At 50.0% G+C, this 23,581-nt stretch overlaps 1 long non-coding RNA gene across 2 annotated transcripts in view; it reads left to right on the top strand.

Annotated features, from left to right (window-relative positions):
• LOC105739937 overlaps positions 1-20,917 on the top strand; it is a 28,719-nt gene extending 7,802 nt beyond the window's left edge. The window contains exons 2-4 of one of the 2 annotated variants that reach the window (XR_004030354.1): positions 191-299; positions 19,451-19,591; positions 20,212-20,917. This is a non-coding gene — a long non-coding RNA (uncharacterized LOC105739937). The remainder of the gene's footprint in view (positions 1-190; positions 300-19,450; positions 19,592-20,211) is intronic. The other variant, XR_001115927.2, reaches the window with a different exon arrangement.
• Positions 20,918-23,581: the final 2,664 nt, after the last annotated feature.

Raw genomic sequence — 23,581 nt, 5'->3', positions numbered from 1 at the left:
TCCAAAGAGGTGACAAGAAGGGAGGGAAGGCAGAAAAGAGGCCAGCTCTAGGCAGAGTGGAACAAACTGGGACTCTCTCTCCACTCCTCGTCTTTCTCTCCCTCTGGGTGTGGGTTCCTATCCCAAGCCCCTGTCCCCCTCCCACTCCCATGCAGAATCCTGTCTCCTTAGACCTGTCTTTGGGTTCAAGGACCAACTTGGCATTTCTTGGCTGTATCTCTGAAGGAAAGTCATCTTAATCTCTATGGGCCTCCATTTCCTCAGCTGTAAAATGGGAAGATCTTCCTCACACTGCCGTGGTGAGTTCAGTGTGACAATGTGAATATAAATACCTTATAAGTGAGAAAGCATGGCAGAAAAGCTAGGTTTCATTGTTCTTTTCCTCTCCTTCTCAAGCAGTACCCTGAGTAGAAGTATTCCGTCCTGCAAAACACCCCTCCCTCCATCCCCACCAAAATCCCAGTCTCTCACTAAGCTCAGCTAGCTGTGTGGAGGCAACCCATCTGGTAGCTAAATCACGCGAACATGTTCAGGACAAATGGTTAGTACGTCACATGCCCTCCATTTGTGGAGGAAACTTAGGTGATGTTAAACAAAGAACAGACTCTAATGGTGGGATTTCTGGTATAGGGGCTTTGGGGAGATACAAAGGAATTGCCAGTACCCTCTAGGCTGCACCCCATGGGCAGCCCCTGGCCCCACATGCCTGGAAGGCCATCCTTGTACAGAATCAGGTGGTGGCACTCAAGAAACATGTGTGAACTTTAACAGGTTCTCCCCTTCTCATCTAGGATTTCCTTCCTTGCTGAACCTCAAGAAAGGGGCCAGCATACCCCATAATGTACGAGGGGAAACTGAGGCCAGGAAAGGCAAGCATAGTTATTGCTCAAGTATTCCCAGCCAGGCTGGAAGTCTGGGGCATGAGCACCTATTCCTGCCTTCCTCCTTCCCACACATTCATGGGTTTAGTGGGTGGGGGAGGGGCTCCCTTATTCAGGATGATTAGGGGTCCCAAAATTAAAGTTTCCTGTCTGAAAGTCAAGGACAGGAAATTATATAGCCAGAGTTCTGCACAAATTGCCCAACAGGTGTCTCGACTCTCCAAAGCAACAGATGCTGTTCATCTCTTGGCCTCTGTGTCATCATTCGTCCTTGATTGTTCAGGGAAACCCACTCCATCTCCATCTCTGTGACAGACCCACAGATGCAGATTTACACAGGGAATCCTAGACAGACACAATGAAGAAACTCCCATCTGATCAGAGCCAAGTCCCGGTAATAACATCAATGAATCATTGACTTCAGTGAGTCACAATATTGAGCTGGAAGAGGCCTCCAAGACCTTTTTAGTCCAACCCTTTACCTGCTAGTTATTCACAAGTGAATAGAAACTGAGTGAGGTCCAAAGAGGGAAAATGACTTGACCAAGATCACAAAGCTTGGTAATGCCAAAGGCGAGACTGGAAGCCCTGGGCCCTGAGCCCCAGGCCCATGCACTTTCCACACACCCCTCTGCCTGCCACCGCCTGGCTGGCACAGAGAGCAGGAGGGAGGGCATAGGCCCCTCATGACTTAGCCAAGGGCAGCTCAGTGTCTCTATGCAGGTGGACTCCGTGTGTCAGCTTCAGCCCTCCCTTGGGAAGGGAAGGGCCTGGGGCCGTCCTCACACCCCAGGCGCCAGGCCGCGGAGCTATAGGAGGCAGCTTCCTGCTTGGCCCTTATCCAAGGCCATTTCACAATGGGGGGAAGAGCGCTGAGCTGAGAGTCCAGGGTTGCTGCTCACGCCACCCCCACTCCAGCCCCTTTCAGACCCCCCAGGGAGAATGAGCCAGGCCCCGCCTGAGGCTTGGGGTGAAGAGAGCTGCAAGAATGGAGACAGGCTGAACAGCCCCTATTGGGAGTGTTCTATGAGCCGTGTCCCTGGAGCTGGACGAGGGCACCACCTTGCATGTTACCAGCACTCTCCCCCTTCCCTTGCCGTCCACCTGCAAGCATTCACGATGGGGAAGTCCCTTCTAGGACAGGAGTGGTCGCTTCCAGTCAGCCCCATAGCGCTCTCATGATTAGTCAGAGAGGAACCTGGAGGCAAGGAGGCCCACAAGCTGGGAGACGGGCAAGGCCTGGGCCACTTCCTGCAGTGAGGCAACGTGACTACCAGGCAGAGAAGCGCAAATTTCTCCTCCCAACATGCTGCATGGTCTGGGGTGAACTGCGGCTCAGCTGACTGAAATTCAGGCAGGAACCAAGACAGAGACACTGAGACGGGACATTCAGCCAGGATTTATTATGCCCTTACACACAGGGTCGGCTCTGAGCTCAGCTCTGTAAGGGATCTCGTTTGAAGTAGGAGGCAGTGGTTAAGGACCCAAATCATCCTGTCTTCAAGTCTTGAAGAGGTGACAAAACAAACCTAGGTGAAATGTCAAACCACAAGACAAGGCAGTGTGAAGTGAGGGCCCACACTCTCATGCTGGACAGTCCAGTACGGCCAGTGAAGCGGGGGTGGGGAGGGAGTCACTGCAGACAAAGCTTCGGGGAAGAGATGGAACCGAGAATGGTGGTGAGAACTTGACTTTGCAGACGGGATGGGAAAGATCTTTCAGACAGGGAAAGGAAGACAAGGCAGAAATGAACCCGCATACGTGAGGACAGGACCCTGTTTGCACCAGGGGTGGTCAGCCACGAGGCTGGAAATGTGCCTGGCCACAGGGCACTTCCTCACTCTGAGCTCTTGCTACTTGAACACAGCCTTCCTTGGTATCCGTGGGAAGTTGCTGGCCTATTGAGGCAGGATACCACACGGAGAACTAGGCAGGGCCGTGGAGGTGTCAGGGAGCTCAGCCCCTTGGTGGAGGAGCCCTCTGACAACAGGAAGCAGCTGCAACAGGCTCCAGGGTTGTACTGGTATCTGCAACTCTCCCCCTACCCTGGCTGCACCCTGCAGAACAAACTGTTCTTCAAGAAGTTCTGGGGACAGAGGGCCCACACCTGCTCCCAGGTCGGGCTGGATAAACCCCCATCAGCCAGGCTGGGAGCCCAGCAGAGACATCACACAGCTCAGCAGCCCTCCTTACCCCTGGCCCCCTGCCTCCTCCTACCCCAGACCAGGTTGCAGTTGACTATGGCAATATAACACAAAACAAGAGCTTTATATTATTATTATTATTATTATTATTATTATTATTATTATTAATTTTATAGAGATTGGGGTCTCACCATGCTGCCCAAGCTGGTCTCAAACTCCTGGCCTCAAGTGACCCTCCTGTCTCAGCCTCCCAAAGTGCTGAGATTACAGACATGAGCCACGTTACCCAGCCAAAAGCTTTGGAGAGGGAAATGAGAACTGAATCTTCATAAATACCTCATCCTGGAACTTCCAACAGTGTCTCCAAAAATAGTACTTAAACTCCAGGCCTCAAACTCTAAATTGAGTGGGGATGTGAAGTGGTTGTGGCCTTACAGAAACAGCACTGGAGTAGCAGCCGAAGTGCTGAGTTGTAATGTGAATTCTGCCACTCATTGGCATGAGACCTTGGACAAGTCACTTTTTGCTGGACTTGAGTTTCTTCCTCTGTAACTTGGGGAGTGGGGATTGAGCTATAAAGTCCCTTCCAGTTTTAAATGTGAGACTCCGACACTCCCAGGTAACTCTGGGATTGCTGTAGTGACTGTTTGGGGGCTAGTATAGCTGGGAGAGAAATTAGGATGAGAATCCAATTGAGGGCAAGATAAAATGGAATTGTATTCTATTCAGAACTTGAAATAGGATGGGATTTTGTTTTCCCCAGATCCTCACTATAAAGAGATTTGGGAGAAAATCTTGGGAGATTTGGACTCAGAGTATCTTAAGAGGTGGTGTTCTAGAAGATTCCCCAACACTTGGTGGGGAAGAGCAAGAATTCTTCCAGATTGCTTGACAAGCAGAACATGGGGAGTGGGGCACAGTAATACCAGGAAAGACACATCCCATCCCCCCAACCCTCTTTTCCACTGAAGCTGCTCCTTACAATTCCTGTAACTGGGGACCAGGTCTTTCATTCCAGTTACAGCTAAAACTTAACATGGCCATTTAAATTTCCCTGAGGGTATAAATGGCTAATATTCTCTCCTTCTAAGACCCAGCATGTGCTGAGAGAGGCCTTCAGAGGAGGTGGGGGCTGGAAGAAGGAGTGAAGGTGGAGGCCCAAAGATCACACAGGAGCCATGCTTTTTCTGAAGCCAGATCTAGGCCTAGCAGCTCAGAGCAGTTCCCCGTGGGCAGTGATGTGGAAGAAGGCCCTGGGCTTCCTAAGTGCCTCTAGGTCACTTTGTGAAACCTCTCACATGGGCCTACCTGGGAGGAGGAGCCCAGTGTAGCCCCCACCTGTCTACTGCCTGCTCATCTTGCAGGGTGTTGAGGGGATGGGTAGCATGGCTGTCTGCCCCCACCAATTACCCACATGGCTTGGGTCAACTAGACTCTGTCAGAGCTGTTCAAGGAGACACAAACCTAGGCTTTTGGAGGCAGCCTCAGGGAAAGGTGGAGTGTGTGAGGTGGAAGGTGGGTGAGAAAGTGTGCAAGAGGGAACCCACTGTTCTCTACTGGCCCTTTGCCAAACAGCAAGGGAGAGAGGAGTAACCAAGGCCAGACTACAGCCACGTTCAGTGGTTTTCAACTGCGGCCCAAAATGAGGCAGACATAGGCTAGGCATAGTCTGGCCCCTGTGTGTGTGTGTGTGTGTGTGTGTGTGTGTGTGTGTAGGGGGAGTGTGAGGGGGTTGTGAGGGTGTGTGTGTGGTGGGGAGGGTGGGGGGTGTGGTATGTGTGTGAGGAGTGTGTGGTGTGCAGGGGCGGTGGTGTGTGTGGTGTGGTGGGGTGTGGTGTGTGCGTCTGTGTGTGTGGTTGTGTGTTGTGTGTGTGGGGTGTAGTGTGGCATGTGTGGGGGGTTGTGGTGTGTGTGTGAGGAGTGTGTAGTGTGTGGGGGGTTTGTGTGTGTGTGGTGTGTGTGCATGTGTGAGGGGGTGTGATGTGCAGGGGTGGTGGTGTGTGGGGGGTGGTGTGTGGTGTGTGTGTGGTGTGTAGGGGTGGTGTGTGGTGTGTGTGTGTGGTTGTGTGGGGGTGTGGTGTGTGTGGGGTGTGGTATGTGTGTGATGTGTAGTGTGTGTGGGGGTGTGGTGTGTGTGTGAGGAGTGTGTGGTGTGTGGGGGGGTGTGGTATGCAGGGGCAGTGGTGTGTGTGTGGGGGGGCATATGGGGGGTGGTGTGTGTGTGGTGAGGGAGGGTGTGATGTGTGTGTCTGTGTGTGGTGTGGGGGGGTGTGGTGTGTGTATGAGGAGTGTGTAGTGTGTGTGGGGGGTTGGTGTGTGTGGTGTGTGTGCGTGTGTGGGGGGGTGGTGTGGGGGGGTGGTGTGGGTGTGTGTGTGATGTGTGGGGGTGGTGTGTGGGGGGTGGTATGTGGTGTGTGTGTGGTTGTGTGGGGGTGTGGTGTGTGTTGTGTATGTGTGGTGTGTGGGGGTGTGGGGTGTGTGTGTCGTGTGTGTGTGGGGTTGGGTGTATGTGTGGTGTGTGGGGGGTTGTGTGTGTGGTGCGTGGTGTGTGTGTGGGGTTGTGTGTGTGGGGGGTGGTGTATGGGGAGTGCGGTGTGGGGGGTGTGGTATGGGGGGCTGTGTGGTGCAGTGTGCATGTGGTGTGTGGGTGTAAGGGGGTGGTGTGTGTGGATGTGTGTAGGGGGTGTGGGGTGATGGTGTGTGTGTGGTATGGCGGGTGTGGTGTGTGTCTGGAGGGGGGAGTATGTGGTGTGTGGGGAGGGTGGGGATGTGTGTGTGGAGTGTGGGGGTGTGTGGTGTGTGTGTGGAGTGGGGGTGTGTGGTGTGTGTGTGGTGTGTGGGGAGGGTGGGGATGTGTGTGTGGAGTGTGGGGGTGTGTGGTGTGTGTGTGGAGTGTGGGGGTGTGTGGTGTGTGTGTGGAGTGTGGGGGTGTGTGGTGTGTGTGTGTGGAGTGTGGGAGTGTGTGGTGTGTGTGTAGGGGGAGGGTGTTGGCCTGGGTGAGTAGAGAAGATGCCAAAATTTTGTATTTACTGTCGGGGCAATGATGCTGGAAACTGCAGAGCCAGCGCACCCAAAACCCGGCCCATCCCAAGACACTGCTTCTCACAGCCAACAGAGGAAGGAGGGAGGGGGAGAGGTCTGAAGCAGAGGCTTCTTGTTGAGGAGTGCGCGCCAGGCCAGCAGCCTTTCTCACTTCAATGCAGCCTTCCCCTGCTATCCACCGATGAGCATTTAGTGAGCAATTCCTTTGTCCAGGGCAAGCCTTCCCCAGGTCTCTCTTCAAAAGCAGATGCTACCTAGTGGGAGGTGCGGAGTTATACATGCAAGGAAGGGCCACAGGACAGCATCACTAGTACCAAGCTGTCAAGGAGGTGGACTTTGAAGGGAAGAAAGAATTTAGAAAAACAGACTAGTGGACTAGTTAATGCGGGGAGCAGAGAGACATTTCAGGCAGGAGAAGGAGTGTGATGTGAATCTTAGGGAAGAGAGGCCTCTGTATGTTCTGACAACTATTCTCTGACACCAACGGGGCATGCTGCAATTGGATTCAGTGTCAATTCTGACACTGACTACCTGCAGTTAGTGCCCGTGATATTGTGAAACAGGTGTTAGGTCTTCATTCCTGACATACAACTCCTAAAATCCTTGGAATCTCCCGAGTTTTAAGTGTCTTTTTGCACGCTAAGCCCCTAGGAAGCTTCAGGATGGGAGCTGGCCGCCAGAAAGAGCAAGACAGGGTTAGAGGATTGGGACTTTCAGCCCCACCCGTCAACCTCCAGGGAGGGAAAAGGGGCTGAAGTTTAAGTTGATCACCAGTGGCCAATGGTTTAGTCAATCAGGCTTATGTAATGAAGTGTCCATAAAAACCCAAAAGGGCAGGGTTCAGAGGATTTCTTGATAGCTGAACAAGTGGGGATTCCTGGAGGGTGGAGCACCCATGGAGGTTAAAGAAGCTCCACCCCTCCTCCATAGCTCACCCTATGCATCTTTTCATGTATATCTTGTGGAATATCCTTATAATAAGCTAACACATGTAAGTAAGTTGTCCCTGAGTTCTGTGAGCTGCTTTGGTGAAACCCAATTAGCTGGTCAGATAGAGCAGTGGCAAAACAACCCAGGGCTTGCACTTGGCATCAGAAGTGAGGAGAGGGGACTCAGTTCTCAACCTGTGTGATCTGACACTGTCAGCAGGTAGAGTCACAGTTGAACTGGAGGATGCCCCACTAGTGTCTGCTGCAGAAATGACAGCTTGCTTGGTAGGTGGGGGAGACCCCTGCCCCCCCATCTGGTGTGAGGAACGTGTTGAGAGAGTATAGTAGGAAAAACCGAGTTTGGTTTTTTTACAGTGTCAGACCCCACAAGTTAAATGTCAAAGTCCCCAAGACTACCCTTACTTCAGAACTCAGGCGCACGCAGGGTCCACAGACTACTGGCACTTCTATCTGACTTGACTACAAATTTGAGTTCTCACCACCCAAACTTAGGGTTCAGTAGTTGGCTAGAATGGCTCACAGAACTCACTGAGCACGCTATACCTACAATTAGTTTTATTATCATATAGACTCAGAACAGCCAAAGGGAAGAGCTATGTAGGGCAAGGTGTTGGGTGGGGGCGGTGTGTGTGCAGAGCTTCCATGCCCTTTCCTCATGGAATGTGGCATGTCCCTCTCCCAGCACATCAGTGTGTTCACCAACCAGGAAGCTCCTCTCAGTTTCAGTGTCGAGTTTTATATGGGGCTTTACTCCACAGGCACCATTGATTAAATCATTAACCACATGACAAACTCAATCTCTAGTCCCTCCTTCTCGCCCCAGAGGTTGGTGGTGCAGTGGGGATGGGAGTAGGGACGAAATTTCCACACTCTGATCACATGCTTGGTCTTTCTGGCATGGCCAGTCTCTCCCTTAAAATTAAGGGCCCACCTTGAGTTGCCTTCTTATCATAACCTGAGGTATGATGGAAATGCTCATTACAAATGACAAAAGGTGTTCCTGTCACTCAGGAGATCCCAAAGGTTTTTAAAGCTCTGTGCCGGGAAAGGGGGACAAAGACCGAATGGGCTTTTTAAAAAGTCGTAGCAGAGATTGTAATGGGCAGTTCCCAGGGAAAGGACATGGGAGCTGAGGATGGAAAGGCAGGGTGGGGCAGATGTATAAGGTCAGAAGTTGATGGGTACGGGGAGGAGAAATCAGCCCTGCCCTCCTGCGGAAGTGCAGGCACAGGAGAAGCAGTAGACACCACCCCTCACTTGAGTGTCTTGGGGAAATCTTTCACTCTTCCAGTAAGTTTAATTTTCCCCTGGGTAGTTCATCCAGGAGGAGGCATCCTTCAGTTTCTGCTTTGGCACCAAGGTCCCCACAACTCAGGTCCAGGTTCCCTCGTGCAGCCTCCTGACGTTCCCCACAGTTCAAATACCACCTCTTTCTAGAAGGCTTCCCTGATTACCCAAGTGGGAAAAGACCCTGCCCTGAATTCTGAAAGCCCTTTGAAATAGTCCCCTACTGCCCCACGGGGACGTCAAGACAACTTACTGTGACTCATTCCTATCTCCCCAGTTTGATCCTGAGCACTTTGCCTTACCGCTTTCTGCTTCGTTCCAAACAGCCAGCACTGTGTGCTTCATAGAACATTTGTGAGCTCTGCAGACATTCTCTGTCATCATCGGCCCCTCCTCTGCCCCTGACGAACTTGCTGCCTTCCCTTGCAGAGCCCTGCCTCTGAATACAGTGTGAATGTCTGCCCTGCCAGCCTGTGAGCTCTTCCAGGGAAAGAATGTGTGTCTACCTTCAAGCCTGACAAGCAGTGGGTGCCCATGTGTGCGGAGTGAACTCAGTCACTTTTCTCCTAGACAGCGTCACCTTTCTCACATTTAGGGAAAATCAAGAGTAAGGGAATGAGTTACTTATTCTCGTAGAAGAATGGGAAGAGTGAGAAGAAAGTTGAGGGTGAAGCAGGACTCACACAAAGGCAAGGCTGGCCTCTTCCCGCAGGGGCTGGGTCCCCCCGGGCCTCTCGCCAGGACACTGTTCTCGGTGGGTGCTCCACCAAGACGCAGGTAACTGGCAAGATGAGAGGTCAGACCAACCTGGACCTGTGACAGGCAGGCACATGGGCAGCAAGAACATCCCACTAGCCTCTGGGGACAGCATGGCAGAAAGGAGCCATTCTGGGAACCTGTGAAACTTTCCCCTTGAATGGCTTCCAGCCCTTTTAACAACCCCAGAGCAGTGTCCCAGCCTTGGTGAGCTGGGGTTTACTCACTCACACTCACGGTTATCACCCAGAGGCCCAAGCTGAGGGGGAAGGAACCGCCTGCTCAGCCTCCACTGAGGCCGGCCCAGTGCACTCCTCTTGGCATCACTCTGAGGGTCTTCAGTGGGCAGACCCCAGGTGGGGTGAGTGGCACAGCCCAAGAATGAAGCTCCCTTCTGCCTCCCCTGGGCAAGCCCATGACTTGGAGGAAATTGCTCCAGAGAGTGGCAACTAGACATGAAGTGGGACACGGTGCCCAGGGTTTCTCAGTGGCCTCTGAAGCCACCCAGAGTCAGTGAGAGTATCTTGGCCTCTCTCTGTGGGCTTCAGGGCCTCTCAGGCAGGGGTTTGTCTCTGGGATCCCTGGATCACAAGCCCTGTGACTCTTCCACGGCCAGCTTCCCACCCCACAGCCCTGCTGAGCATGCTACCCCGCATCCTGGGGGAGCCACCATTTGGGAATAGATGGGATGGAGAAGGCCTGCTCCCAAGAAACAGTTAATCCTCTCCCCTTCCCCCAGGCCCCTTGCACCTGCAGGCTGTGGTGTGTGGTTTCCCACAGCTGCAGCTGGCTCTGCAGAGCCCCTCCCTTCGAGGGAACCTGAGAGGCTCGGGGCCTGAGGCGCCAGGAGGGCCTCCTCACCCTCTGTCCAGCTGCTGGGGATGGCATGGGAGGGCCTTGCTGCCCTCTGACCTGGACATACCACAAGAGTGCTCTGGTTGAGTGACCCATATGTGATTCCTGGCTTGCAAGCCAAAGGCAGAGATTCCAGTTTGGGAGGTCAGAGAGGTTTCTGAGAAGGGAAATCAGCCATGAGGCCCCTCAGCTCCAGGCTTGCTCCAGCTCTGCTGCCTTCTGGAAGAAGCTGACTGGCCTGGGTGTGGGCTGGGCATTCCCCTGGGGTAGGATGCAGCACTCCAGAAAGAGAGGGTGAGTGGAGGGTAAGAGGTGAGTGGGAAGGACTGGGAGGAACAGGAGGAAGTGAGATGTGGCGGGGCCAGGCCTCTGCTGGTCAAGACAGCCTTGAAGCCATGGTGCTAAAACTCTGGCAGGGTCAGCCCTCTGGCTATCCCAGAAGAGGGCAGGTTGCCACAGAGCCTGGGCAAATACCCAGCTGCCCTCTGAGCCAGGTGTTCCAGGGACACCTCTGAATACTGCTTACGCTGAGACAATGAGACAAAAAGTGCCAGGAGCTTCCTGACTGGGACACACCTTCAGGAGCATTAGCCTGGAGCAGAGGCTGAACCCATCCTAACATCTTGCCCATGTCCCAGCCCCGGGCTACCGGGCAAGTGCTCACATCCCCCAGGGACAGGTGGATGGCACACAGGGTCATGGCGGAGGGCTGCTCACTGGGTCCAGAGCCAGGGCCTGGGAAGAGGGAGGGAGATGCGGGAATCTGACAGGCACAAGCCTCACGGGGCCCAGGGCTCTGGCTTCTCTCAGATCCAGCTCTGGGCAATGCTTCAGTTCAACACTCTCCCTGGGAGGCCGTGTAGCCTGGGGCTCAGGGCTTTGGTGGCGTCCTGTCTGCAGAAAAGCCTCACTCCCCACTCAGAGACAACTCCCCATCCCAGAGCAGGAAGAGAGAGGGTGATTGAGCAAAGGAGGCCTGAGGGGAAACAGAGACACCCATCTACAGGAGCCCCTGAATCAGGTGTGGGAGGAGGGAGAGGCAGGGCCCAGCAGAAGCCACCGTTTGCGCCACACTCCTCTACCTCAGGCGGAGACCAGCTGCAGGGTGGCAGCCAGGGCTTGGAGGAGGTGAGGGAGCGTGCCGGTCCGGCACCCAACAGGCTTCAGTCTTGGCTCCCACACAGCTCGTTGCTCCTTTCGGGGTATAACTGATGCCAACCATCCAGGGCCACTGCCAGGAGTCCACTGTGTACTCAGACTGTGCTTGGCCCATTCGCAGCAGTGCCACAGGGCCACAGGCGCAGAGCTCTGGCTGGGAGTCTCTGCCAATTTACAGTTTGCCCTCAGGTGTGTGGAGGCAAAGTCCTATGAAAGATTAGCTCTGCGCTCCTGGGGAGAGGGCGCGTGGCAGGTGATCTGCCCACAGTGGCTTATTTGTGACTTCATCACTGTGATGACACTATGTTTGGCATTTACTCATTATTGTTATCCAGACCCCATGTATCAAGAAAAGTACAGGAAATCTGCTGTTGGGAGAGCAGCAGCACCCATGTGGAGTGCCACCTTCTGATCTGGGACTTAAACAACATTGCTATTTTCCTCCTTGCTCCAAGTCATCCATTTTGACAATTTTATATCAGCATGGACCCTTCGCCAAGACTGAAATAACTCTGTTATTGAGTTAGGAATCTTTCTATTAATGCATTTATTTAGTATTTCATTCCACAGACATTTAGTGAGTGCCTGCTGTGTGTCATCCATTGTGACAGTGTTGGGAACACGGAGATGAATAAAACAAGGCCCCTGTCCTGGGTGAGCCAAGAGGCCACATGTCAGCTGACATCTTAGGGAGGACACCATCTACATCCAACCCTGACTACTGAACACTTTCAGTTTCTTGGAAGGAAGATTTTTAAATCTTCAGAAAATGAGAACTCCTCCAAATAGGATTTTAATTTGTTTCATATATTTTAAAATTTTATATTTTAATATGTAAGTCATATGGTTCAAATATAAAAATGACATCAATGGCTCCGTAAGAAGTTTTCCTCCTAATTTTTCCCTAACAGCTCCCAATTTCTGATATAAAAAATGTTATATCCTTGCAGGATTTACTTAGGTAAATACATGTTCTTAGTTTTCCTCTTCATTATTCCAAAGGTTGTTTACTGCAAGCATGGTTTTTCTTGCTCATACATCCTGGAGATTGTCTCATATCCACAGAGAAGATTCCCCATTTTTTTCTGCAAAGTGTTCCTTGTTCTAAACCAGGTTTCAATTGATAGTACCGGGTGGCTGGTCCTCAATCTTTTGCTCTCAGACTGTGCCATGTATGTCCTTTCAGAGGGGGGCAGGTACATCTGTAGGATGGGTTCAAGGGTTTGTAATTGAGAAAGAGATTGCAAATTGTCCTCCACAGAGGTTGCACTGCTTTCATCCCCACCAGCAATGTATGAAAAGGCCTGTTTCCCGTTTTCCCTACCAGGCTGATATTTATTTATTTGTTTATTTACTTATTTATTAGAGCCAAGGTCTCACTCTGTCACCCACGCTGGAGTGCAATGGCGTGATCATAGCTCACTGCAGCCTCAAACTCCTGGGCTCAAGTGATCCTCCTGCCTCAGCCTCCTGATTAGCTGAGACTACAGATATGTGCTACCACACCCAACTAATTTTTCACTTTTTGTAAAGACAGTGTCTCGCTATGTTGCCCTGGGGTATGGGGTGTTCTCTAATTCCCGGCCTCAAGCAATCCTCCTGCCTCCACCTCCCAAAGTATTGAGATAAGCTAATATTTTTAAAGAGAAAGGAAGGAGGCAATATGAAGCCTCTAAAGAAGAGAGATAGGAAGAAGTGGAAGCCCAGATGCCTGGAGCACACAGAGCTGCAGCCACTGCCTGCAGCTTTGCTTGTGAGGCTGCACAGATGGCTGGGGACTGAGTATCTTCAGGCCATAATGTTTGATTTGTGTTTGGAGCAGTAAGCCTTACAGCTGATAAATGGGTTTTTTTCTCCTGGGAGAGCACGAGACTCTAGGAAGATAATCTATGAGGAGAACCTGAGGGAAGAGAGTTCAGTTGGTGCATGTGGGTGTGAGGCTGTGTCTTGGTCCCTTCAGGCTGCTATTGCAGAATACCATAGACTGTGTGGCTTAGAAACAACAGAACTTTATTTCTGACAGTTCTGGAGAGTGGGAAATCCAAGATTGAGGTGCCATCAGATTCGGTGTCTGGTGACAGCCTGTTTCCTGGCTTATAGACGGCGCCTCTCACTGTCCTCACCTGGTGGAAGGGTGTCACTGGGGACTGAGTGTCTTCATTTTTATTAGTGCTTCTTTTGTAAGGGCACTAATGCCCTTGTGCGGGCTCCACCGCCATGACCTAATCACCTCGCAAAAAGCATCACCTCAGGGATGAAGATTTCAGCATGTGAATTGTGGGGGACACAAGCATTCAGAAAGTAGCAGGTAAAAGTGCAGACCACAATATCCAGCAAATACATATGCATTTCCAATAGTCAGGGGAAGAGACAGAGGGAGAGGTGGAGGAGGGTGGAGAAGAGGACAGTCATCTCTGAGGAGGTAACGTTTGGGCAGAATCCAATTCATAGATCTGGGAAGAAAAGTTCCAGCAAAGGGACAAGCAAGGGTCAAGGTGCTAAGGGGAAGGAGAAGAGAGGGGTCTGCTCAAGACAGTGAGTGACCTTGGAGGAATTGGGACAGGGAAAGCAGTCAGCAAAGCTGGGAGTCCGGGGGGTGCTGGACCATGGAGAGCCTGGAAGGCCATGGCAGGGAGTTTGGGGTTTATCTTAAGAATAATGAGAAAAAGAAACTGGTCAGAAAAACCACATATTGCCTTTTTCCATTTCTACAAAATATCCAAAATAGACAAACCCAGAGAGACAGAAAGCAGATTCGTGGTTGGCTGGTGCTGGGGAGATTGGGAGGAAATGGGGAGTGACTAATAATGGGTGCTGGGTTTCTTTTGAAGGATGATTAAAATGTTGATTTTAATGTGTGCCACTTCAAAATGATGATTAAAAAGTTGATTGTGGTGATGGTTGCACAACCCTGCAAATACACACACACAAAAAACCCATTGAATTGTATACTTTCAGTGGGTGAATTATACAATATGTGAATTACATCTCAATAAAGCTGATTTATTTATTCATTTATTTATTTTGAGACAGGATCTTGCTCTGTCACCTAGCTGGAGTGCAGTGACGTGACACAATCACAGCTCACTGCAGCCTCGACCTCCCAGGCTCGAGTGATCTTCCTACCTCAGCCTCCTAAGTAACTGGGATTATAGGTGCATGCACCACCATACCCAGCTAATTTTTAAGGGTTTTTTTTTTTTTGTAGAGACAGGGGTCTCACTATGTTGCCCAAGCTAGCCTCAAACTCCTAGACTTGAGTGATCCTCCTGCCTTGGCCTCTCAAAGTGCTAGGATTATAAGCGTGAGCCACTATGCCCAGCCTTCTTATTTTTTAAAAAAGGATTAAAAAAATAAAAATATAAAAAGGATAATAGGAAGCTGTTAGAGGGTGATTTAATCAGCAGTAACATTCTCACTCAGGCTGTTGTGGGAGAACAAACTGTAGGGAGGGGAGAGTGAGGGCAGGAGATGGTTGGGAAGCTAGTGCAGTGGGCCAGGCAAGGAGAAATAGTGACTTGGCCTGGGTCAGTCGCTTTGTGATGAGGATTAATGAGAAGGCCAGACTGGGGTATTTTTTGAAGCTAGAGTTTGATAATTAATTGGATGTGAGGGGTGGGAGAGAGAGATGAATCCTGGCCATTTAACTGCAGTGAAAAGACTGAAGGAATAGTTGGACAAAGGGAGGGATGGGGCATGAGAGTTCTGTTTTGGACATGACAGGCCTCCGAGGTGTCCACTAGGCAGAGGGGATGTCAGGGCAGGGTCACCACCATGTAGATGGTCACTGCTAAGAGCCGAGCACTCCTCCAAACACATACATTAAATCATTTAGTCTTCTCAGTAACATGAGGCGAGAGCTGTAGCTATCCCTGTCCATATGGGGCATATCCTGTGTGCCACTTCAAATGCCTGTGGCCTCACCTCTTGTTCCAGCCATTGCCCCAGTGACCAGTATTGCACAGGTCTTGACCAGCACTGTGTAAATGTGGCCTGACAGGGCCTCTCCACATGCCTCTTGCCTAACACCATGATGGGGGGACACCCATGGGACCTGCTTGGCATTGACACATGAGCTGCCCAGAAGTGAAGGGGAGCTAACATTCCATGGGATGACTCGAGAGGAGCCAATGAATAACTGTACCCCTTCTTCCAGTGAGTTCTGAAGTACATTTCATAAAGCTTCACAGAAAGACTGAGTGGTGTTCACTCAGAGAGTTGTTAACACACTCCCATATTTACTCCCCCCTTTCTCTGTTTCATTCCTCCTCCCCCTCACCCCTGCTCCCTGGGATCATGTTCCCAAATAAACTACTCATGCTTAAGCCTTTGTCTCAGGCCCCATGTAAGACCCGATCTTATATGGAGAATTTAACAGCAACAACATCACACCGGGGCATGCTCACCAGGGGCAGAGCAGGGGTTCACACCCTGGCAAGCTTCTCTACTCGCTTCCATGTTGCCTTTCAAAGATCCCAACCTCTAGAGGACATTTAAAGGCACAGGCCTAGATGGAATCTAACCATCTGACTGGGAGAGACTGTAAACAAGAAAAAAGTCCCCAAACCACGCTCACATTTAGAGATCAAGAACAGGAGGAGCCAGTGAAGGAGCCAGAGAAAGAGCTGCCATCCGGGTAGGAGGAAGCCAGACCAGTGTGGAGTCCTGGACTCCAAGGAAAGACAGTGTTGCAAGGAGGAGCGAGTGCCCTACTGTGCAAACGATGCTGAGAAATTGAGGAGGTGAGACAAGGAGACAGACCTTTTGGATGCGCCAATAGGAGGTCACTGGTGACTTGGACAAGGGCAGTTTCAACGGAGTGACGCAAACAAAAACTTGGCTGGTGCAGGCTAAGAGGAAATGGAGGTGAGGATTCGGAGAGGTAGGCAGCAGGGACAACCAGTTTAAGGAGGAGTGCGTAAAAGGGAGGAGGAAGTAGAGCAGAAGCTGAAGAGGGTGTAGGGTCAAGGAAGAGTTTGTTTTGAAAATGAGAGAGATCATAGCGCGTTTATGTGCTGAAGGGAATGGTCTGGTAGAGAGAAGGAGCTGGATAGTGCAGGAGGGAGAGATATGATTTCGGGCAAAGTCTTGAGTAAGTGAAGGGATGTGGTGCACAAAATGAAGGGATTGGCCAGGGATGCAAGAGGAGGCCATCCCTCCATCCGTCTGTCTATCCATCTGTCCGTCTGTCCATCCATCCATCTGTCTGTCCGTCCATCTGTCCACCCATCCATCCATCCGTCCGTCCGTCTGTCCATCCATCTATCCCTCCATCCATCCATCCATGCATGCATCCATTGTGAGAAAGAAAGGCAGCAGCAGGCATAGATGCAGGCACCTTGGGAGATCTGATGGTGAGAGGCAGGTATGTTCCAGCTGATGACATTTAGTTTCTCAGCAAAATAAGCAGCAAGATCTTTAACAGTGAGAAACTAAGGGAAGGGGTTGAGGGTTGGAGAAGATGTGAAACACTCATCTGGAGAGTGGCACAGTGAATTTAGTAGAGAAATATTACTGGGCAAGCTGAGTGCCCACTTGAAGTTTGTGGTCAGAAGCGTCAGGTGTGGCTACTCAGCATGACTGTGAGTTTCCCCAGCAGTGCTCGGCTACTCAGTGCAGGTGCAGGGTGTTGGGTTTAAGCAGGGTGGAGGCTGTGTCAGGAGATTCCAATGGAAGGAAAAAGAGCAAGAAAGGAGAGGACTTCCACAAATGGGTGATTCTTGTCAAGGCCTACACAATTGAGCTAGAGAAGGGGGTTGAAGGCAGTGAAAAAGGACGAGTTCAAAGGCAGGGAGTTCCCAAAGGGGACACATCATTGAATGGAGGTAATAGAGTAGATAAGCTGAGAGCCCAGGAAGGGGTGGTCAGGGAGCAGGGGGTTCAGAAGTGCTGAGGCAAAACCCTGGCCATGGGAGTGGGAGGCACAGGCAGCAGAATGAGAGGTGGAGAGTGAGGAGGCCAAAGACCAAGAGTGGGAGGTGCTGGGTCGACATCTACATGGATGACCTTCCTTGTCCACCATCTCACGAACAGCTCCCCTGTCCTGCCACTACCCCTTCATCTGCCTTTTCCTGTCATAGCCCCTCTAACATTATTTTACACAGGACTGGTTCATTGGTTAATTATCCTTGCTGCCATCAAAATGTAAGCATCTGAGGGCAGGGACATTTTCTGTCTGGTCTACACCTATAAACTCTATTCTAAGAACAGCACCTGGCACACATTTGGTGCTCAGAAACATGTGCTGGACAAAAGAATGAATTAATGTTAAGGTCTAGGGAAAGCATAGAGGAGTGGTGGAGAGGAAGACCGTGGGCTAGGTACTAAAATCTGTGAATGAGCAGGAGTGGCCTAGAGTATGGTAAATACTAGAAGGGATAGTGGATGGTCTGGTCTGATGGCATAGCTGCAAAGGAGATGCAGACTTAGGGTGAGGAGGAAGGGGGAGAAACCTACAGGTGGCCATGAAAGCAAGGACGACAACTCACTGCCTCCAGGCATACTGGTGTGAGGGATGTGGAAGAAGAAAAAAGAGCCAAGACAGGAGGTGGCTGCAAGGAAGCTGTGTGTGGGGATCAGGCAGGTTTGCAGTAGAATAGGATGGTGAAAGGAATGTTCAAAAGGAAAGTCGAGTGGATGAGGAGATTTTGCTGATGACAAACCACAAGTTCCCGAGAGCAGAGTGAAAGGATCTGGGGGATTGTGTCAGATTAGGGGAATAGAGCTATATGGGGGTGAAAGTCTTGGGGGTGAAGGATGACCAAGAGTGTCAAGCTTCTGGAGGTGTCTAGGGACACAAGGCCACAGGGCATGATAGGCTCTCCTGAAGGTCTCTCTTGGGCAAGTGGGTACCCCTGCTCATGCCAGCTCCTCCTCCAGCCAGAGCCCATGGGCCATGGACCACAGTGAGGCAGTGATATTGGCGTTGGAGAGGCCTTGCCAGACACTGAGTGTTTGGGGTGGGAGGAGAGGGCAGCTTTGGGTACTGAAAGGAAAGTTGAGCAGGCACTCCAGAGACTAGATTGTCATCCCAATCTTTCCTACAAACCATGATGTAACATTGGGCAAAATGGGCATGATTTTCCTTATCTATAAAATGGAGAGGAGAGGAGGTCTCTCTTAGCTCTGCAAATCCTGGCCTGTCTCCTTCTTTCCTTGACTTCTTCTAGCTCCTGTCTCCTCAGCCCTCCCGACTTGTAGCTAAGCCCTGGCTTTGTATTAACCACCCTCCTGCTGTCAGCATCGCCGAGAGGCATAGCCAAGGCCTAACCTCTTCCTCCTCCCTGGCTCCAAAATGCTCCATGCACTGTCCCATGCCACTCTGATCCTGAGCAGCCAAGTGGGCAGAATGACACTCCTTTGGGCACGGAAGTGAACATCAGCCAGGAGTAGGGAGAGGAAACTGCCCACAGAGAGAGCAGACTCCATCAGGGGCAAGTGACAAAGCCACAGACTGACATGAAGAGGCTTCCCAGGCCCTCTGGAAGGGAATGAAGCCAGCAGCCTGGCTCCTGGGGTGGGCTGTCCCCTATTCAGCAGCTCCATGGGCCTGGAAGTGGGCCCAGGGAACCAGCCAGAAGGAGGCTGTGGCCAGAGGCTTGATTTGCAGCCCGGGACTAGGAAGCAGGGTTCTCATCCAGGCTTCACCCACAGTAAATGTGTGACTCTCCCTGGCCCTCTGGGTGGGGATTATAATAACTACCTTGCTTACCCCAGTTGCTGTAGGCCAATATTCACTGAACATTCATCATGAGTCAGGCATTCAGTAATCCTCACAATGGCCCTAGAAATTGGCCTGTACTATTTTCACCCCTTAGGGAGGAGGTGACAGACACATAGAACATCTAAGTAACTTGCCTGACACTCCACAGCTTGTAAGTGGCAGGGCCAGGATCTTAGCCCTAAACCATACATTAGAGATTTATTATCATTTAGGTCCCTCAGCAATCTTGTGATGCAGGTATTACCATCCATTTTACAAACATGGCAATGGCTCAGAAGTCTTCAGTTCTGGTCCAAAAATTCTGGTCAAAAAAAAAGGTTCCCAGGTAAATGCATTTGCCCAGGGTCACTTGGCTGACTGTAGCAGAATCAGGATTTGAACCCAGGCCTGACTTCACAGCCAGTCCTCTTCTCACTGGGTTGCACCCCCAGCATTAGCACAGGGACAATTCCTCAGGCTGACTGCCCAAGGCCCCATCTGTGAAAACAGGAGAGGAAATGGCAGCCTAACTCCAGGCAGGGCCCAGGCTCAGAAGGGGGTCTACAGGGCTGAAGAGGCAGCTGGCCAGAGATTCCACAGGAAGCATTTTGTTGACACATCTTCATCACTTTGGAATTTGAGCAACAACATTTACCCCTTCTGAAACTCACCCAGAGGAAGTGGATTTTCTGACGCATATGAAGAGTGAGAACTGTCTACATCTAAGTCTTCTTTGAGAACAATACCAGCTGAGCAGCTATTTACATTCCAGCTTCTTTTGAGAATCCCTGAAGATGATTAAGTCATTGTCAGCTGGTAAGGGTTGGTCTCACCACTTCTCATGTTGGATCATTGAGGCAAGAATCCTTCAAAGAATCCTTTTTGGGTATCTTTCAGTGAGAAAAAAAGTGGGGACAAAGATATGTAAGGCAGTACTTGCCAGAAGTCGCGGGGTGGGAAGGGGAAGTGTGCAGAGTTCTAAAGCCTTTCTTCACCTGGGGGATGTGCACTGACGATGCATATACTTGGCTGTGAAGGCCCAAATTTAGGACAGGGAGTTAGAACCACCCACATTGAAAGTCTAAGGACCTGTTTCATCTTACAGCCTCACCACACTCCCACCAATAGCACAAATACTATAGTACAAATGCTATGCTCAGTAAATGTTAATCAGCCTCATAAATGGTTCAGGGAAGGCTTTGAGGAGGAAAAAGGGTGGAATTTCACCTGGACCTTGAAGGGAATTTGGGAGGCACAGAGATGGGAAAAGGAAGAAGGCTGAGAGAACAGCATGAGCAGGGTACGTGGTGCACTGTGGGAGTGTGTCGTGGGAGATGAGATCAGACAACTCCAGAGTCTGGAGTCCTTTACTCCAGGCACTTGGTGACCACGTGGTGATCTGCATCTCCTGTTCTCTACACCTTGACTTCTCCTAGGCCCAGAATCATATCCTGCTCCACGAGGCTCGTCCTTGGCAAGAAGTTGCACCTGCCCAGAGAGAAAACCTTTTGAAACTGGCACAAAGGCAATGGAGAGACTGGCAGGGCCCCCTACTTGACGATCTGGCTCATCCATCTGCACACTGACCACGCTAAGAGCTGTCTGCAGTGATGGAAACTTTCTCTAGCTGTGCTGTCCTCTATAGTGGCACTAGCCGCCTGTGGCTACTGAGCACTTCACTGTGGCGGCAGAGACTATGTTAAATTGTATTTAATCATAATTAATTTAATTGTAAACAACCACATGTGGCTAGTGGTTTCTGTACTGGGCACTGCAGGTGCACATTTCCTACCTGGCCGTGGACAGTAAGCTCCATAATAGGCTGATTGTGCCTGGTTTGCTTATAGGCTTATCCTCAGCACCTGCACCAGCCTAGAATATGATTGGCACTCTATTAATTAAAAGTTCCCAGGTAAATGAATTAGTGGATTCTCTGTTTCCTCCATTATGCCACAACCTCCTTCAGGGCAGAGATGGTGTCTTCAAAAAAAAAAACTCTGGTCAAAAACACATAAGATCTACCACCTTCATCATTGTTGTGTCCAGTTCAGTAGTATTAACTACACTCACATTGTGATACAACAAAAGTTTGTGTCTTTTTACATTCTTAGGACCCAGCACAGTGTCTGGCATATAATCTTAGTAAACACTGGCAGAGCAAATGCCTTTGCCAAGGCCAGAACAGAGGTTCAGTGCCATCCATTACCACCCTTTCACACATCCACTGGGGCTTTAAAAACAACCTTGAAATGAAAGCTGTTGAGTGTAGAGAAATGGGCTACAAAGAAGGCTTACAAGATAATCTATTAAGAGTAGGGAATACAGGCCAGGCACGGTGGCTCACACCTGTAATCTCAGCACTTTGGGAGGCTGAGGTGGGTGGATCATTTGAGGTCAGGCGTTCGAGACCAGCCTGGCCAATGTGGTGAAACCTGTCTCTACCAAAAATTATCCAGGCATGGTGGTGCGTGCCTGTAGTCCCAGCTACTTGGGAGGCTGAGGCATGAGCATCGCTTGAACCCGGGAGGCGGAGGTTGCAGTGAGCCGAGATCGCGCCACTATACCCCAGCCTGGGCGACAGAGCAAGACTCCGTCTCAAAAAAAGAAAAAAATCTAAAATAAAGCTTAATACACGACATATGGATTGGCAGTCACACATAAATATGATTGATAAGGATACAAATATTTGGAAGTGCTGCCTGACCATCTGTTGCTGATTATGTGGAGATCACTTGTCTAGGACTCTGAGATAGACTGATGTTTCTAACTCTGCCAAACACGGTGTCTCCCAGCCTCCAGTCACTTTCTTCCTTCAGTTCAGGGAACCCTCAATACACAGTAAGAATGAAGAGGTTGCAGGTCTGAGCTTGAGGAGGACTGGACTAAAGGGAGTTTAGCCCTGCCAGGGCATTCTGAGGACTGTGAAGAACTGGAATATTGGCCACAGGCATCTATGTATTTGAATCATATCCATTTTTGAGCTCACTCCTAGCAGAGGAGTCAAAACTTATGTTCTGGCCCCCAGGTACATTTCCAGTCTCTTACTCATAAAACTGTGACATACCACCAAGGGTGCCCAACGGGGTTTGTGAATCAAGATAGTTTGAGGAGAATCGATTTTCTGATCCTCAGTTTTTCTATGCTCTTTTTCCTAAAAGCGATCTTCCTAAAAAGGCATCTAAGACAAGGCATCCCCTTTCCCATTTGCTGGGGAAGACGGCTTTACAAAAGAAAGCTGCCCCTCTCACCCATGTGACCCCCCACTCTGGGGCACTACCCTAGGGGAAGAAATCTCGAAGGCATCAAACAAAGTGACTCCTGGGGGTCAAGTGACAGAGGAGCAAGTCTTTCTGCAAGTCAAGTGGTTTCCAGCTCTGCTTTCAACAAAATTGAAAGAGGCACTAATCAAATTGTCAGCGGATCATAAAAAAACATTTTGATAATAATGTTATTAGGCATATAACTTGGAAGAAGTTCAAAGAATTGAATGACATTCTCATAACAAACACATTGGCTTCCATTTATTTATTTATGTGGACGGTGTTTCTCAATGTTTAAACCTACAAAAGACTAAGCATGGGAATAAAATTCATGTTGAACCTTGTGTGAGTCTAGCAATAAGTCATCCACATATACATACACTAATTGGGAAGAAAACCTGTCCCAACCCACAACTATTTTATTAAGAGATGCATTTCCAATAAAAATTTACCTTTTATGTTTAATAGTTGTTTATCAAATTTCATAATTATTTACATTGCTCTGATCAATTGGGTATAAACTATTCTAACACTAAAATCATAACCAAAAAATTAATGCTCAGCTTTGGGAACAGGAATTTTTTTTTTTTTTTTTTTTTGAGAAGGAGTCTTGTTCTGTCACCCAGGCTGGAGTGCAGTGGCTCAATTTCAGCTCACTGCAACCTCTGCCTCCCGGGTTCAAGCAATTCTCCTGCCTCAGCCTCCCGAGTAGCTGAAACTATAGGCGTGTGCCATCACGCTTAGCTAATTTTTGTATTTTTAGTAGAGACAGGGTTTCACCATGTTGGCCAGGATGGTCTTGATCTCTTGACCTCGTGATCTGCTCAGCTTCCCAAAGTGTTGGGATTACAGGCGTGAGCCACCAGGCCTGGCCAGAAGTTTTAATGTTTACATTTTATTTAATACAATAAACAATCAAAGATTTTTCTTTCTTTTTTCTGTTTTTTTTTTTTTTTTTTTTTGGAGACAAGTTCTCCATTTGTTACTCAGGCTAGAGTGCAGTGGTGCAATCACGGCTCACTGCAGCCTTGACCTCCTGGGCTCAAGCCATCCTCCTGCCTCAGCCTCTCCAAAGTACTGGGATTACAGTCATGAACCACCATGCCTAGCCAATAAAAGATTTTCAAGCATAAAAAATAAATACAGGCTGGGTGCTGTGGCTCACACCTGTAATCTCAACACTTTGGGAGGCCGAGGTGGGTGGATCATTTGAGCCTATGAATTGAAGACCAGCCTGGGCAATATGGTGAAACTGTGTCTCTACAAAAAATACAAAAATTAGCAGAGCATGGTGGTGCACACCTGTAGTTGCAGCTATTCAGAAGGCCGAGGTGGGGGAATCACCTGAGCCAAGGAGGTTGAGGCTGCAGTGAATCAGGATCACACCACTGCACTCCAGCCTGGGCAACAGAGCAAAACCCTGTCTCAAAAAAAAAATTTTTAAAAACCCTTACATTAGCATAAAATCTGTAACAGGAGTGCAATGGAAATACAAGTTCTTGGAGAGAACAAAATAATGTAAACTTCTAAGCTATTTAATTAGCGT

Source organism: Nomascus leucogenys, chromosome 6 (assembly GCF_006542625.1).
Source record: "Nomascus leucogenys isolate Asia chromosome 6, Asia_NLE_v1, whole genome shotgun sequence".
Lineage (NCBI taxonomy): Eukaryota > Metazoa > Chordata > Mammalia > Primates > Hylobatidae > Nomascus > Nomascus leucogenys.
Note: the sequence above shows the minus strand (reverse complement) of the source record. Positions and strands in the feature narration are given on the sequence as shown.